Raw genomic sequence first — 14,168 nt, 5'->3', positions numbered from 1 at the left:
ATTTATCATAAGAAACTAGCTCCCTGGAATACAGAAAAAAACAGGAGCCTTGAAGAAAGCTTCCAGAAAATTGGAACGGAAATAGTGCTACACCAAACTGGTAGTCTACCAACTAGCTTGGAAACACAGTGCCGTACAATATCGAAGAGCCTCCACTGCTATTTTTGATACTGTCGCAAATATAACTAAAAAGCATTCCCCAAGAGAGGATGGCTTTCACTTCTGCAGTGATAAATTCATTAACTTCTTTGACGAAAAGATCATGATCATTAGAAAGCAAATTACGGACAGCTCTTTAAATCTGCATATTTCTCCAAAGCTCAGTTGACCTGAGTCTGCACAACACTGCCAGGACCTGGGATCAAGGGAGACACTCAAGTTTTTTTTAATGGTATATCTCTTGACACTAATTAATGAAAATAGTAATTTTTTTAAATATAAATGGCCTCGAAACCATCAAGCTGCATACAGCACCCTATTCCAACTAAACTTCTGAAAGAGCTACTTCCTGTGCTTGGCCCACCTATTTTAATACACCTACATAATAAACGGCTTCCTATCCACCGGATGTGTACCAAACTCACTAAAAGCTTCTCTTGAAAAAGCCAAACCTTGACCCAGAAAATATAAAAAACTAACGGCCTATATGAAATCTCCCATTCCTCTCACTGCCTTCCTGAAGACCAACAATATTTACCAAATGCTTCAGTCTGGTTTTAGACCCCATCATAGCACTGAGACTGCACTCGTGAAGGTGGTAAATTACCTTTTAATGGTGTCAGACCAAGGCTCAGTATTTGTCCCCGTGCTCCTAGACCTTAGTGCTGCTTTTGACACCATTGATCATGACATTCTTTTGGAGAGATTGGAAACCAAAATTGGTCTACATGGACAAGTTCTGGCCTGGTTTAGATCTTATCTGTTGGAAAGATATCAGTTTGTCTCTGTGGATGGTTTGTCCTCTGACAAATCAACCGTACGTTTTTGTTCCTCAAGGTTCTGTTTTAGGACCAGTATCGTTTTCACTATCTATTTTACCTCTCGGTGATGTTATTCGGAAACATAATGTTAACTTTCACTGCTATGCGAATGATACATAGCTGTACATTTCGATGAAACATTGTGAAGCCCCAAAATTGCCCTGCCTGGAAGCCTGTGTTTCAGACATAAGGACGTTTTTTACTTTTAAACTTGGACAAAACAGAGATGCCAGTTCTAGGTCCCAAGAAACAAAGAGATCTTCTGTTGGATCTGACAATTCATCTTGATGGTTGTACAGTCATTGCAAATAAAACTGCTAATCTCTTTTGATTAGCCTATTGCAGTGCTCTACTTTCCGGCTTCCAAGATAAAGCATTAAAATCTTCAGTTTGTGCTAAACACGGCTGCTAGAATCTTGACTAGAACCCCCCCCCCCCCCCAAAAATGTCATATTACTCCAGTGCTAGCCTCACTACACTGGCTTCCTGTTAAGGCATTCAAGGTTTTACTGCTAACCTACAAAGCATTACATGGGCTTGCTCCTACTTATCTTTCTGATTTTGTCCTGCCGTACATACCTACACGTACGCTACGGTCACAAGACGCAGGCCTCCTTTTTATCCCTAGAATCTCTAAGCAAACAGCTGGAGGTAGGGCTTTCTCCTATAGAGCTCCATTTTTATGGAATGGCCTGCCTATCGATGTGAGAGATGCAGACTCTGTCTCGACCTTTAAGTCTTTATTGAAGTCTCATCTCTTCAGTAGGTCCTATGATTGAGTGTTGTCTGGCCCAGGGGTGTGAAGGTGAACGGAAAGGCACTGGAGCAACAAACCACCCTTGTGGTCTCTGCCTTTCTGTCTCTGCCTGGGCCCCCCACGGGGGAGATCTTCCTGGGCTATACTCGGCCTTGTCTTAGGGTAGTAAGTTGGCGGTTTGAAGATATCCCTCTAGTGGTGTGAGGGCTGTGCAAAGTGGGTGGAGTTATATCCTACCTGGTTGGCCCTGTCTGGGGGTATCGTCGGGCGGGGCCACAGTGTCTCCCGACCCGTCCTGTCTCAGCCTCCAGTATTTATGGTAGTTTATGTGTCGGGGGCTAAGGTCAATCTGTTATATCTGGAGTATTTCTCCTGTCTTATCCAGTGTCCTGTTTGAATTTTAGTATGCTCCCTCTAATTCTCTCTCTTTGTTTCCCCTCTTGTCTCTCTGTCTCTCTCTTTCTCTCTCTCTCTCAGAGGACCTCAGCCCTAGGACCATGCCTCAACACTACCTAGCCTGATGACTCCTTGCTTTCCCCAGTCCACCTGGTCGTGCTGCTGCTCCAGTTTCAACTGTTCTGCGTGTGGCTATGCAACCCTGACCTGTTCACCGGATGTGCTACCTTGTCCCGGACCTGCTGTTTTCGACTCTCTCTACCGCACCTGCTGTCTCTAACTCTGAATGATCGGCTATGAAAAACCAACTGACATTTACTCCTGAGGTGCTGACCTGTTGCACCCTCTACAACCACTGTGATTATTATCATTATTTGAACGTTTGAATATCTTCGCCATGTACTGTTATAATCTCAACCTGGCACACCCAGAAGAGGACTGGCCACACCTCAGAACCTGGTTCCTCTCTTGTTTTCTCCCTAGGTTCCTGCCTTTCTAGGGAGTTATTTCTAGCCACCTGGCTTCTACATCTGCATTGTTTGCATTTTGGGGTTTTAGGCTGGGTTTCGGTATAGCACTTTGTGACATCGGCTGATGTAAAAAGGGCTTTATGAATTAAATTAGATTGATTGATTGGCTAATGACTTCTCCAAAAGAAAATTGGAGTCAGGAGTTTGCTAACTTGGAGTCCAATCAATGAGACAAGATTGGAGATGTTGGCTCGAGCTGCCCTTCACTACAAAAAACTCACAACATCTGAGTTTGCTATTCACAAGAATCATTGCCTGATGTGAACCATGCCTCAAACAAAAGAGATCTCAGAAGACCCAAGATTAAGAATTGTTTACTTGCATAAACCTGGAAAAGGTTACAAAAATATCTCTAAAAGCCTTGATGTTCATCAGTCCACATTAAAACAAATTGTATATAAATGGAGAAAGTTCAGCACTGTTGCTACTCTCCCTAGGAGTGGCCATCCTGCAAAGATGACTGCAAGAGCACAGCACAGAATGCCCGATGAGGTTAAGTAGTATCCCAGAGTGTCAGTTAAAGACTTACAGAAATCACTGGAACATGCTAACATCTCTGTTGACGAGTCCACGATATGTAAAACAAGAATGGTGTTCATGGGGGGGGGGGGGGGCACCACGACAGAAGCCACTGCTGTCCACAAAAAAACATTGCTGCACGTCTGAAGTTTGCAAAAGAGCATCTGGATGTTCCAAAATATTCCGTCGACAGGTTAAACTAAAGTTGAGTTGTTTGGAAGGATGGAACACACAGCACTATGTGTGGAGAAAAAAGGCACAGCACAGTGTTTGTCTATTGTTGTGACTTAGATGAAGATAAGATCACATTTGATGACCAATTTATGCAGAAATACAGGTAATTCCAAAGGGTTCGCATACTTTTCCTTGCCACTGTATACTGTAGCCAAGAAAGTAATACTAAGTGTATGTTGTGTAGTAAGCTGTTAGTAGCCCATGTGCCTCACCCTAATAATTTGGTCCCTTTCCCCCCTCATAACTTAGCCTACTGTTCTGACTTGGTGGTGCACATGTAGCCTATAGCCTGTTTTTGAGAAATGTAGTCATCACATTTTGTAAGAGCTTTAATTTTCTGCTTATATGCCCCCTTTATTTATCATACAGTTTTGACGGCCCATGTTCTGAATTCTGTCACTGTACATTTCAAAAGTGCTGAACAAATAATTATATTGATTAAATCCGTCCTAGCTCGGATTGCCTCTTATCCGCTCATTTTCCCCTTATGCCATAGTTTGCACATCTCAATTGTCAGTAGACCCCCATTTGTTTAAGCAAATCAGCAACATCAGTTATGTTTTTTTTAAAGGCAGTAAATGAGGCTGAATGAACTGTTTCGCTGTTAGACAAGGCTCCGTAAGGATTAACTCCATGGTGCTGAAAAGAAAGCTCTGTTGTTGGGACAACAATGTGTGGACACCGTTTGTCACCGTTACAGTTGCATTTAATGTATTGTTATAGTGTTTTGTAGTGACTTTGCTGGCATGCATCAAATATATATATATATATATATATTTGCCCCACCAAGATGTACATGCTAAAATTGCCCTGATGTGTTTTACCATCTCCTGCTTTAGTATACAGTAGGCTCTGAGATTAAATATGCTATGATGTCGGCTCCTATCACAAAGCAATACTGTAGCCTACCCATGATGTTCATTGTATTATGCTGCTTTGTGATCTCCTAACCAACTGTAAATGCATCTGTTAGGCCTACATTTGAATGTTTTTATTAGCCCTACCATTATTAGAATTCCCGTGCATTAAAACGCCTCAATTCTCCCCTTTAAATAACAATATTTGCTTGCAGTACAGTTGATCAACCACTAGAAGTTATGTGTTCTGCGTTCTCTGCATGAGTGAGTGCACGTAGTAGATGGACCGTAGAGATCACAGTAGTAAGGCACACAAAAATACAGGAGGCGGGAACAGTAAATAAATAAGCCAGTGCCCAGCGCCGGTGGATGCTCAGCGCAACAAGTTCGCTTGTTCGTCACCCCGGAATTTCATCTACTCGGTGCTCCTGCCTTTGTGTTTGACAGCTCGACAGCTCGACAACCGCTTTTCCCCTCTTCCAGTCTTGTCTACCATTTTCCCTTTACCCACGGACTTCTTCCTTTAGAGTACGATTCGGTGGACATTCGACCCTAATTTCTCTTCCCCGAGTCCGCCGCGGAAATGATATACTCGACAGCATATCTACCCAGTTTCCACGGTAGGTTCTTATCCATCTCGAGACCGCAGACATGGTCAACGAGAGGCAGATTTATTTCTGCCTCGCGTTCCTGTCACTGTATTTATTTACCCGTTATTTTACAAGATAGACAAGTGAATTGGTTAATATGACCGACGGTTGAAGGTAATGAACAGGTGATTCAAGTCGGACAGTAACATTATTATTATGTTATTACATAACGGATAGGTTAGTGCTTGGCCATTCAATGATCTATTTGAGTGACATAATGCACATCTTCGACACTCCTGCCACTGCTGTGGTAGTCTATGCACTCATCCTGTCATTCGTCCGTGCCAACTTTGTGCACAGTTCCTCTAGGACAATGGAAAAAGGTGTGCAGAGAGATTTCCAGTGTGCTGACAATGTGAAATCATGGCTGCTAAAATAGACTTGCTCGGTTCTCAGTAGTTTCTACTTTGGGAATGGAAACTTGTCACCCAGCACATGATAGCACATGATGTTCCACTCATGGCTATGTCAGATATGGAGTTGGGTTATTATGATTCGTTTAGCCAACAGCCCCATGTACATTTAGTGTCTGTCTGAAAGGTAAGGCCATGCATTTTTCTAATGGTTCGTGTCAAACGGGTCATGCAATTCCAGAGAGTGGTTAATAATTAGACACAAGTGCGTTTGAATCCATTTGGCATACTTTTGTATATGTAGTGTAGCTTCCTCTCTGATCTCCATGCAACCACTCATAGACTGAACCACGTGATTATTATTCGCCCCATCTGACACAATGTATCATCCAGCTGCAACATGTAGCCTCGTGCTCCCTTGGCCTTGCGTATTATGAAAGACTTCAAATAAATCGTGTTGACGGCATTGAAAAACCATCCTGTGGCTTTTTCCAAATACCGCGGTGTACGGTATATGCTGTATGTCGCCCAAGCCTATCACACAATACCAATTACAGCCATCACAATTGTAAAGCTCTCTTTATTGAAAGGTTAAACAGGTTAACATTGCCTATGGCCCAACCTCTATTATGAGTGTCTGAAAGAGATGGATCAATTATTCTGTCCCATTATAATGGGGAATAGTCCGTTTTATTGTACTTGTATTGGAAATGAAAGGTGCTAATTGAGCACTGCAGGCTATGTTTGGCCAGCCTAATATTCTGAAGTGAAGTAGGTTGGAAGCTTCAAAGAGAACCCATTTATAAAACTGTGGACACATCTCTGGGCAGCGAGGTAATTTACATCTCAAGGTTCTGTGCCTGCTTGTGTTGTAGATATAACGGCTGTCTGAAAGTCAAGTTGGACAGAACAACCTCGACTAAACCAAACAGTAAAATGGACTTCGTGGGCGAAGATATTACTTTACTAGTAAATTATTGAATTCATTACTACTGACATTGGATCATGTGGATACATTCCTTTTTGCTTGCCATGCATCTTCTTTAGACCTATCCACCTCACAATGCCCCTGTCTATTGGTATGCATCTCCCATAATGACTGATTTACTGTGTGGCCTGGTGTGATGTTGTTTACAGTTTCCGGTCCACTAGGCTGAAGCCAAAATCTTTATCTAGGGGGAAATGGTTCCCCTCCACAGAGTTTGAGACAGGCACAATGTGGCCGTTCCCCCTAGCGTTGTTTGGAATGGACTCCTTGTTTGGGGACAGGGAGCACTGAAGGGATGAGATCACTCAAGGACACTTTTAAACAAGAGACCCATTGAGGAGGTTTAGAAGCATTCTGGCTCTGATTTGGGGTCAGTAGCAGCACTACACAATATAACTGTTTGTGTTTGTTTAGTTGTAAAACCGCCGCCCCTTGAATGTTTTTGGACTCCTAAAGTTACTACTCGTTAGAACTCCCGAAGAGCAGCCATGATCTATCGTTCAGGTGAGCACTACTTTATTTTGTCTTCTGGGGGCAACAAGTTATGACGGAAGAGAAGCTGCATGTGTCTAACTATAGTTGACAAACAAATGGCCTACCAAATGATGGAAATTTGGTATCAAGCCTCGTCTGTTCCTTTTTCTTTTTTTACTTTAGTTTATTTGGTAAATATTTTCTAAACTCTTCTTGAACTGCGCCATAGGTTAAGTGCTTGTAAGTAAGCATTTCACGGTATTGTCTGCACTTGTTGTATTATAATATGGCCTATCAAATGTCGGAAATGATCAGCAGAAACTTTTCTAAAATAGGGGTGAAAGTAGCCAGTAGGCTTTACAGTCCAGTACGGAGTATCAGAAAAATACATGATTATGGAATTATTATGGTGGATTTAACTGCGCAGGTGCCCTACTTTTCAAAGTGATTTGTTTGACAATCAGATGAAAACATCACACAACAACCATGATATGCGAAACTGAGCCTGCACAGACCACACAAAAACAACAGTAAATGATGTTTACATGCAACAGTATCCCGTCTAAGACCAGGCATCTTATCCGGGTTTCTCATAACCGGGATACAAGCTTTTTTTGGGGTTATTGGGATATGATGTTTATATGCGTCAAACTCAAAAGCAGAATACTTGAGTATCCCAAATAAAAATTGGATATTGGTGTGCATGTAATACCCTGCAAGTTACAATCAGCCAATAAAGATCAGGCAGTTGAGCAAAAAATAAAGACATATCTTGAAATAAACATGGACATTAATCCGATTGGTATTTGACCGTTAACTTGCAGTGTTGATGGAGTTGTTGTAGCTTGCTTGCTAGCTTATTCCAATCCAATCCAAGTGGGCCAGTTTGTTTTGCATGGCACGTTTAAAAAAAAAATCTACTAGCAACATAACATGACAAAACTCTTTGGGCACTTTAGTACCTACTTCCCCGATTCGCCTCCCATCACCGAAGCCACCAGCAGGCTGTTCCTTTCTTGACTTCAAAGCCGCAGTGTATTGTTGGTATACGAGTTTTTGATAAATGTAATTCAAATTGCGAAAACAGAAGTCTTTTTTTTATAAACCTTTGTGTAAAAAAAACGTTTTGAAGGAATATAATCAGTCGACGTTGTTTTAGATTTGTGGAATATATATTGTGCAACCTTTCCTTTAACAGCACAAGTGAGGCTGGATTATTGATAAAATCTCTGAATGAAATATACTTTTGAACATCCAGTGGTTGTTTTTAATATTGTATCTAGATTATTTTTAACCATCATCTATCTCAATGCTAGCCTGGTCCTAGATGTCTTTCGATCTCTGTGTGACAATGACCATGGGAGTTGGCAAGACAGCACACACAGATCTGGGACCAGGCCATCTCAGTGCACGTTACTCTGATCCTGGCGGAGCTAGGACACCAGAGAGCACACACAGATCTGGGACCAGGCCATCTCAGTGCACGTTACTCTGATCCTGGTGGAGCGAGGACACCAGACAGCACACACAGATCTGGGACCAGGCCATCTCAGTGCACGTTACTCTGATCCCGGCGGAGCTAGGACGCCAGAGAGCACACACAGATCTGGGACCAGGCCATCTCATTGCACGTTACTCTGATCCTGGCGGAGCTAGGACGCCAGACAGCACACACAGATCTGGGACCAGGCCATCTCAGTGCACGTTACTCTGATCCTGGTGGAGCGAGAACACCAGACAGCACACACAGATCTGGGACCAGGCCATCTCAGTGCACGTTACTCTGATCCTGGCGGAGCTAGGACGCCAGACAGCCAGTCAGTCACCAAGGGGCTTACTGAACTTCAGAGAACATGACGCTTTGAATAAAAGTGGGAAGAGAAGAGCATGTTTCGCAGATGAAACCAGGAGATACCTGGTCTGGGGAGTCACCGGGCATTCACCTACACTGACCTCAGATCCAGTTCTTCCTACCTGACTGGCAAATTAGGAGAAAGTTCTAGAAAGGACAGATGGAGAGAGCAAAGTTGTGTAACTAATCAAATGAAAATCTTACCAAGCACGGCATATACACAGAGTGTACAAAACATTAGGAACACCTTCCTAATATTGAGTTGCACCCCCTTTTGCTCTAAGAACAGCCTCAATTAGTCGGGGCATGGACTCTAGAATGTGTCAAGCTTCCCGCAGGGATGCTGGCCCATGTTGACACCAATGCTTCCCACAGTTGTGTCAAGTTGGCTGGATGTCCTTTGGGTGGTGGACCATTATTGATACATACAGGAAACTGTTGATTAAAGTGGATGTAACAAGTGACATCAATAAGAGATCATAGCTTTCACCTGGATTCAGCTGGTCGGTCTGTCATGGAAAGAGTTCCTAATGTTTTGTACACTCAGTGTATCTAGGACCTCTGCACCAGGACCTACTAACCTGTTGTTCACCAAATACCTTTTTTGCACTGTTGGTTAGATCTTGTAAGTAAGCATTTCACTGTAAGGTGTATGAATACCTGTTGTATTCGGCGCACGTGACAAGTAAACTCTGATTTGATTTCTCAAAGGGGAATGCGTTGCTGTAAGCCGTGTATCCGGATTAAATCCGAAGGGAACAGACAGCTGCAGGCACAGACAAGTTGAATGATAGTTTGCTAATGCTAGGGATGTAACAAATGAAAATGTTTAAATCACCATTTTAAAAAATACAATCGGTTTTCCACATGAATTCACAATGCAGCTGCGCTTCTGCCAGCAACAGTTTGGGCCTCACGGTGCGTCACTTTCAGGTGGTTAAGCATTGAACCTGTACTACCATTACTATACCTCAATTCCACAAGACAACTTTGCACTTCATTCTGATTTACCTTCTCAAAGTATTGTCATACAGGACTTCACCGCTGTCTCTTGCCTTTTTCTGACATTTTCTCAACTGTTAACGACGATGACGTAGAGGTGGAGAGTCAACTCCAATTGAATTGATTTCTCGACTCCTTTCATGATGACTCCCGGTGTAAACTCTAATTTCTGAGTGTCAGGATTCGATTCCCGCTAGGACTCCACTTCAACGATTCAGTATTTTTGGAACGGAGGAGACTGATTAGTTGCCGTACTTCCGAAAACGGAAACACGTGCATCTTTCATAGCGCGCTAGCGAGGGATGGAGAGAGAGAGGGGAGGGGCCACAAGTATAGGCAGGTAGACCAGTGACCGAGTCAGAACTGTGCACGAGGCCCATCTATGGACAATCAAAAGCTGGTTCTCGCAATGGACAGCTGTATCTCTTGTTTGGCTTGCAATGTCTCGCAACTTCAGTCAAGCAGGGCCTATCATCAGTGAATAGGCCAGGATGTTAAGATGCAACACTTTGCTCTCCCAGTCACACAGAGTATCTGCGTAAGTGCACGGGTTCGCTTTACGCTGTTTACAGCGTGGTAGCCAGGACACCAGAGCCTCGTGCTTCAACACTCTTAGTTGCTGCGGAAATTGACCCACTATACTGTTTGCTTTCTGCATCTTCTCTAATCACAGTGGCGTAGGGTGAAGGTGGTTTATTGGTTGATTTGGCCTTGAGTGTAGAGATCTAGGAGAATGGCTAAGCTTTCACAGTCATGTTGCTGGTGATGCAGGTTAACTGACTTGCCTAGTTAAATGTATACAGTGCCTTGCGAAAGTATTCGGCCCCCTTGAACTTTGCGACCTTTTGCCACATTTCAGGCTTCAAACATAAAGATATAAACTGTATTTTTTTGTGAAGAATCAACAACAAGTGGGACACAATCACGAAGTGGAACGACATTTATTGGATATTTCAAACTTTTTTAACAAATCAAAAACTGAAAAATTGGGCGTGCAAAATTATTCAGTCCCTTTACTTTCAGTGCAGCAAACTCTCTCCAGAAGTTCAGTGAGGATCTCTGAATGATCCAATGTTGACCTAAATGACTAATGACGATAAATACAATCCACCTGTGTGTAATCAAGTCTCCGTATAAATGCACCTGCACTGTGATAGTCTCAGAGGTCCGTTAAAAGCGCAGAGAGCATCATGAAGAACAAGGAACACACCAGGCAGGTCCGAGATACTGTTGTGAAGAAGTTTAAAGCTGGATTTGGATACAAAAAGATTTCCCAAGCTTTAAACATCCCAAGGAGCACTGTGCAAGCGATAATATTGAAATGGAAGGAGTATCAGACCACTGCAAATCTACCAAGACCTGGCCGTCCCTCTAAACTTTCAGCTCATACAAGGAGAAGACTCATCAGAGATGCAGCCAAGAGGCCCATGATCACTCTGGATGAACTGCAGAGATCTACAGCTGAGGTGGGAGACTCTGTCCAAAGGACAACAATCAGTCGTATATTGCACAAATCTGGCCTTTATGGAAGAGTGGCAAGAAGAAAGCCATTTCTTAAAGATATCCATAAAAAGTGTAGTTTAAAGTTTGCCACAAGCCACCTGGGAGACACACCAAACATGTGGAAGAAGGTGCTCTGGTCAGATGAAACCAAAATTGAACTTTTTGGCAACAATGCAAAACGTTATGTTTGGCGTAAAAGCAACACAGCTCATCACCCTGAACACACCATCCCCACTGTCAAACATGGTGGTGGCAGCATCATGGTTTGGGCCTGCTTTTCTTCAGCAGGGACAGGGAAGATGGTTAAAATTGATGGGGAGATGGATGGAGCCAAATACAGGACCATTCTGGAAGAAAACCTGATGGAGTCTGCAAAAGACCTGAGACTGGGACGGAGATTTGTCTTCCAACAAGACAATGATCCAAAACATAAAGCAAAATCTACAATGGAATGGTTCAAAAATAAACATATCCAGGTGTTAGAATGGCCAAGTCAAAGTCCAGACCTGAATCCAATCGAGAATCTGTGGAAAGAACAGAAAACTGCTGTTCACAAATGCTCTCCATCCAACCTCACTGAGCTCGAGCTGTTTTGCAAGGAGGAATGGGAAAAAATTTCAGTCTTTCGATGTGCAAAACTGATAGAGACATACCCCAAGCGACTTACAGCTGTAATCGCAGCAAAAGGTGGCGCTACAAACTATTAACTTAAGGGGGCTGAATAATTTTGCACGCCCAATTTTTCAGTTTTTGATTTGTTAAAAAAGTTTGAAATATCCAATAAATGTCGTTCCACTTCATGATTGTGTCCCACTTGTTGTTGATTCTTCACACAAAAAATAGTTTTATATCTTTATGTTTGAAGCCTGAAATGTGGCAAAAGGTCGCAAAGTTCAAGGGTGCCGAATACTTTCGCAAGGCACTGTATATATATTTGTACATTTAATAATAATAATATCGCTGAGTCTATATTTAAATTACGCATCTTTCCCTTTATAGCCTATCGTCTAGTTAGTCAAAAAAAAAATATATGTTTTGTGATAACGGCACTGTGTTTTTCGTTTAGGAATTTTTATTAACGTTAAGGATCCCAATTTCGTTTCAAAGTTTTAATGTTCACTCCCCTAGTTCCTGTATCGTAGTGATCACACTTCAGTGGTCACACATCAACCTGCATCAGGAAGCTGCGATTGATAAAGCTGTGGTTAGACACTCTCCTGGATCTCCACACTCAAGGCCAAATGAACCAATAAACCACCTTCACCCTACGCCACTGTGATTAGAGAAGAGAAATGGGGATGAGACTAATTAGATCTATTTATGTTCCCAGCCACATCACAGGAAATGGGTTTCCAAGAGTCAGGGAGCCATGGAAACCGTAGTCGTGGTTTGTCTCGATGGAGCTTGTACCTGTCTTCTCAGGCAGTGTGTGTGAACTCCGCAGCTGTTGCAGATAGGATCACGTCAGGAGATGGGTGAAAAGGGTGGCCTGGAGAGAAAGGAAAGGAAGGGAACAGAGAGGCGTCAACTCTTCTTAAAGATGCTGTCCGGGATCTTAAGCACTTACTTCATAACATTTTGTACGGAACATTTCATACGAAATGGATGGCGTAGTACACGATTGTGCACAATTTTCGAGGGACCTGTTTTTGCTTGTGAGCACTACTTCCAAAACTACTGGGTGACAATATACAAAAGCTCTGGAGCATCACTTCAATGACAGCTGAAGCCGACAGGAACAGGAAACCAGATACACTTATATAGTACGACAACAGACTGACATGTATTTTTCACATCTTATCCCATGTTTTTACTCTGAAATACATTTCTACACATTCACTCTACTATTTCTATCTACTATATCAACACTATCAGAATTCTGTTCCTATGTATTTATTTTTTCTGTTTAGCACAGTTTTAAATTGTGACTCCCTTTTGAAGGCATTCGTGTTTGTCTAAGGGAACGGAAAGGCTACACTTGCTCACAGATGGTCCGTTTCGCAAACCCTCGCAAGGTCCTCTGTTTTGTGTGCTACCTGACCTTTCGTGAGTTAACCTGCACTCCTCATATAGCCCAGGCTGTGTTTGCACCGGGTTTCTATCGGTTGACCAATAAACGAGGTGTCTCCTCATGTCCACTTTAGAACTCGGTAACGAGAAGAAGAAAATGCCCGACTCGAATGGCCTTTTCTCAGGCTGTTGCCATGGCGACTGAGAGAGGAAAATACCTGCGTGCATTGCGGCCGTACGTGACTGTGTGGCAGAGTGAGATTTTGCAAGCACTGGGGACAAAAGGAAGCCCACTGACAATATGTGCAAAATGTGTCCAACACTGTCACGGAACTGCCAAGAGCTTTTTTATTGTGTGGTGATGCGTTTGGTCTTTTGTCGAGGGAGGAAGCCTTTGTCTATCCATAGTGCAGGGCCACTGGACAGAGAATAACGAGCCAGGCTTGGCATGCAGTAGAGAGTAAGTTCCTTATATTGCTCCGTTCTCTTTTCACTGCCATTATTAAAAAACGTCGCCCTCCCAAAACGTGTTGGTGGCCCTGTAATCTAACCTCATCGTCTCCTGTATTATTTCCCTCCAACAATAAGATCACTATTCCGTCTCATTTGGCAGTTTCTCTATCTTTGAGGTCATGGGGATATAAAACTCCCTTTGTGTCCGGACAGTCCGGGCGGGTAGTGTCTGGTGCCAACTCTACACCATGGCATTCCCGACTCCCATCACATTGCAGCTAAAGAAAACACAGTGCCAGCTAGTCCTCTGGACCAGCCCTGAGCTTTTCCCTGAGCTGCATTTTGGACATCCTCCAAATGGCACAATGATCTCTTCTTCAGTGTCATTGGGTGAGGTAGCATTGGTGAGGATTGGGAACCTGGCAAGGTATAATTGACTAAATACAGAATAAGGGGTTGATAGACCTAGAGCTGCGAATGCCTCGTCTGCCCTGGTTAAAGTAGGGCTGATTCAGCCCTTTGAATTCGAATGTGAGCGTAGTTACTTACTTTTCACATTGAATCGTGTGTGTGTGTGTGTGTGTGTGCGCATTTGTCATTCTCTCATCTC

At 43.1% G+C, this 14,168-nt stretch overlaps 1 protein-coding gene across 4 annotated transcripts in view; it reads left to right on the top strand.

Annotated features, from left to right (window-relative positions):
• The first annotated feature begins 4,575 nt into the window (after window positions 1–4,575).
• Window positions 4,576–14,168, top strand: part of LOC135509646 (GRAM domain-containing protein 2A) — a 63,830-nt gene continuing 54,237 nt past the window's right edge. For 3 of the 4 annotated variants that reach the window (XM_064930477.1, XM_064930475.1, XM_064930478.1), the window contains exon 1: window positions 4,576–4,893. The gene's annotated coding sequence lies outside the window, so the exon portion shown is untranslated. Of the gene's footprint in view, window positions 4,894–6,601; window positions 6,769–14,168 lie in introns of those variants that run through there. The other variant, XM_064930476.1, reaches the window with a different exon arrangement.

This window comes from Oncorhynchus masou, chromosome 22 (genome assembly GCF_036934945.1).
Source record: "Oncorhynchus masou masou isolate Uvic2021 chromosome 22, UVic_Omas_1.1, whole genome shotgun sequence".
In the NCBI taxonomy this organism is placed as follows: domain Eukaryota; kingdom Metazoa; phylum Chordata; class Actinopteri; order Salmoniformes; family Salmonidae; genus Oncorhynchus; species Oncorhynchus masou.
Note: the sequence above shows the minus strand (reverse complement) of the source record. Positions and strands in the feature narration are given on the sequence as shown.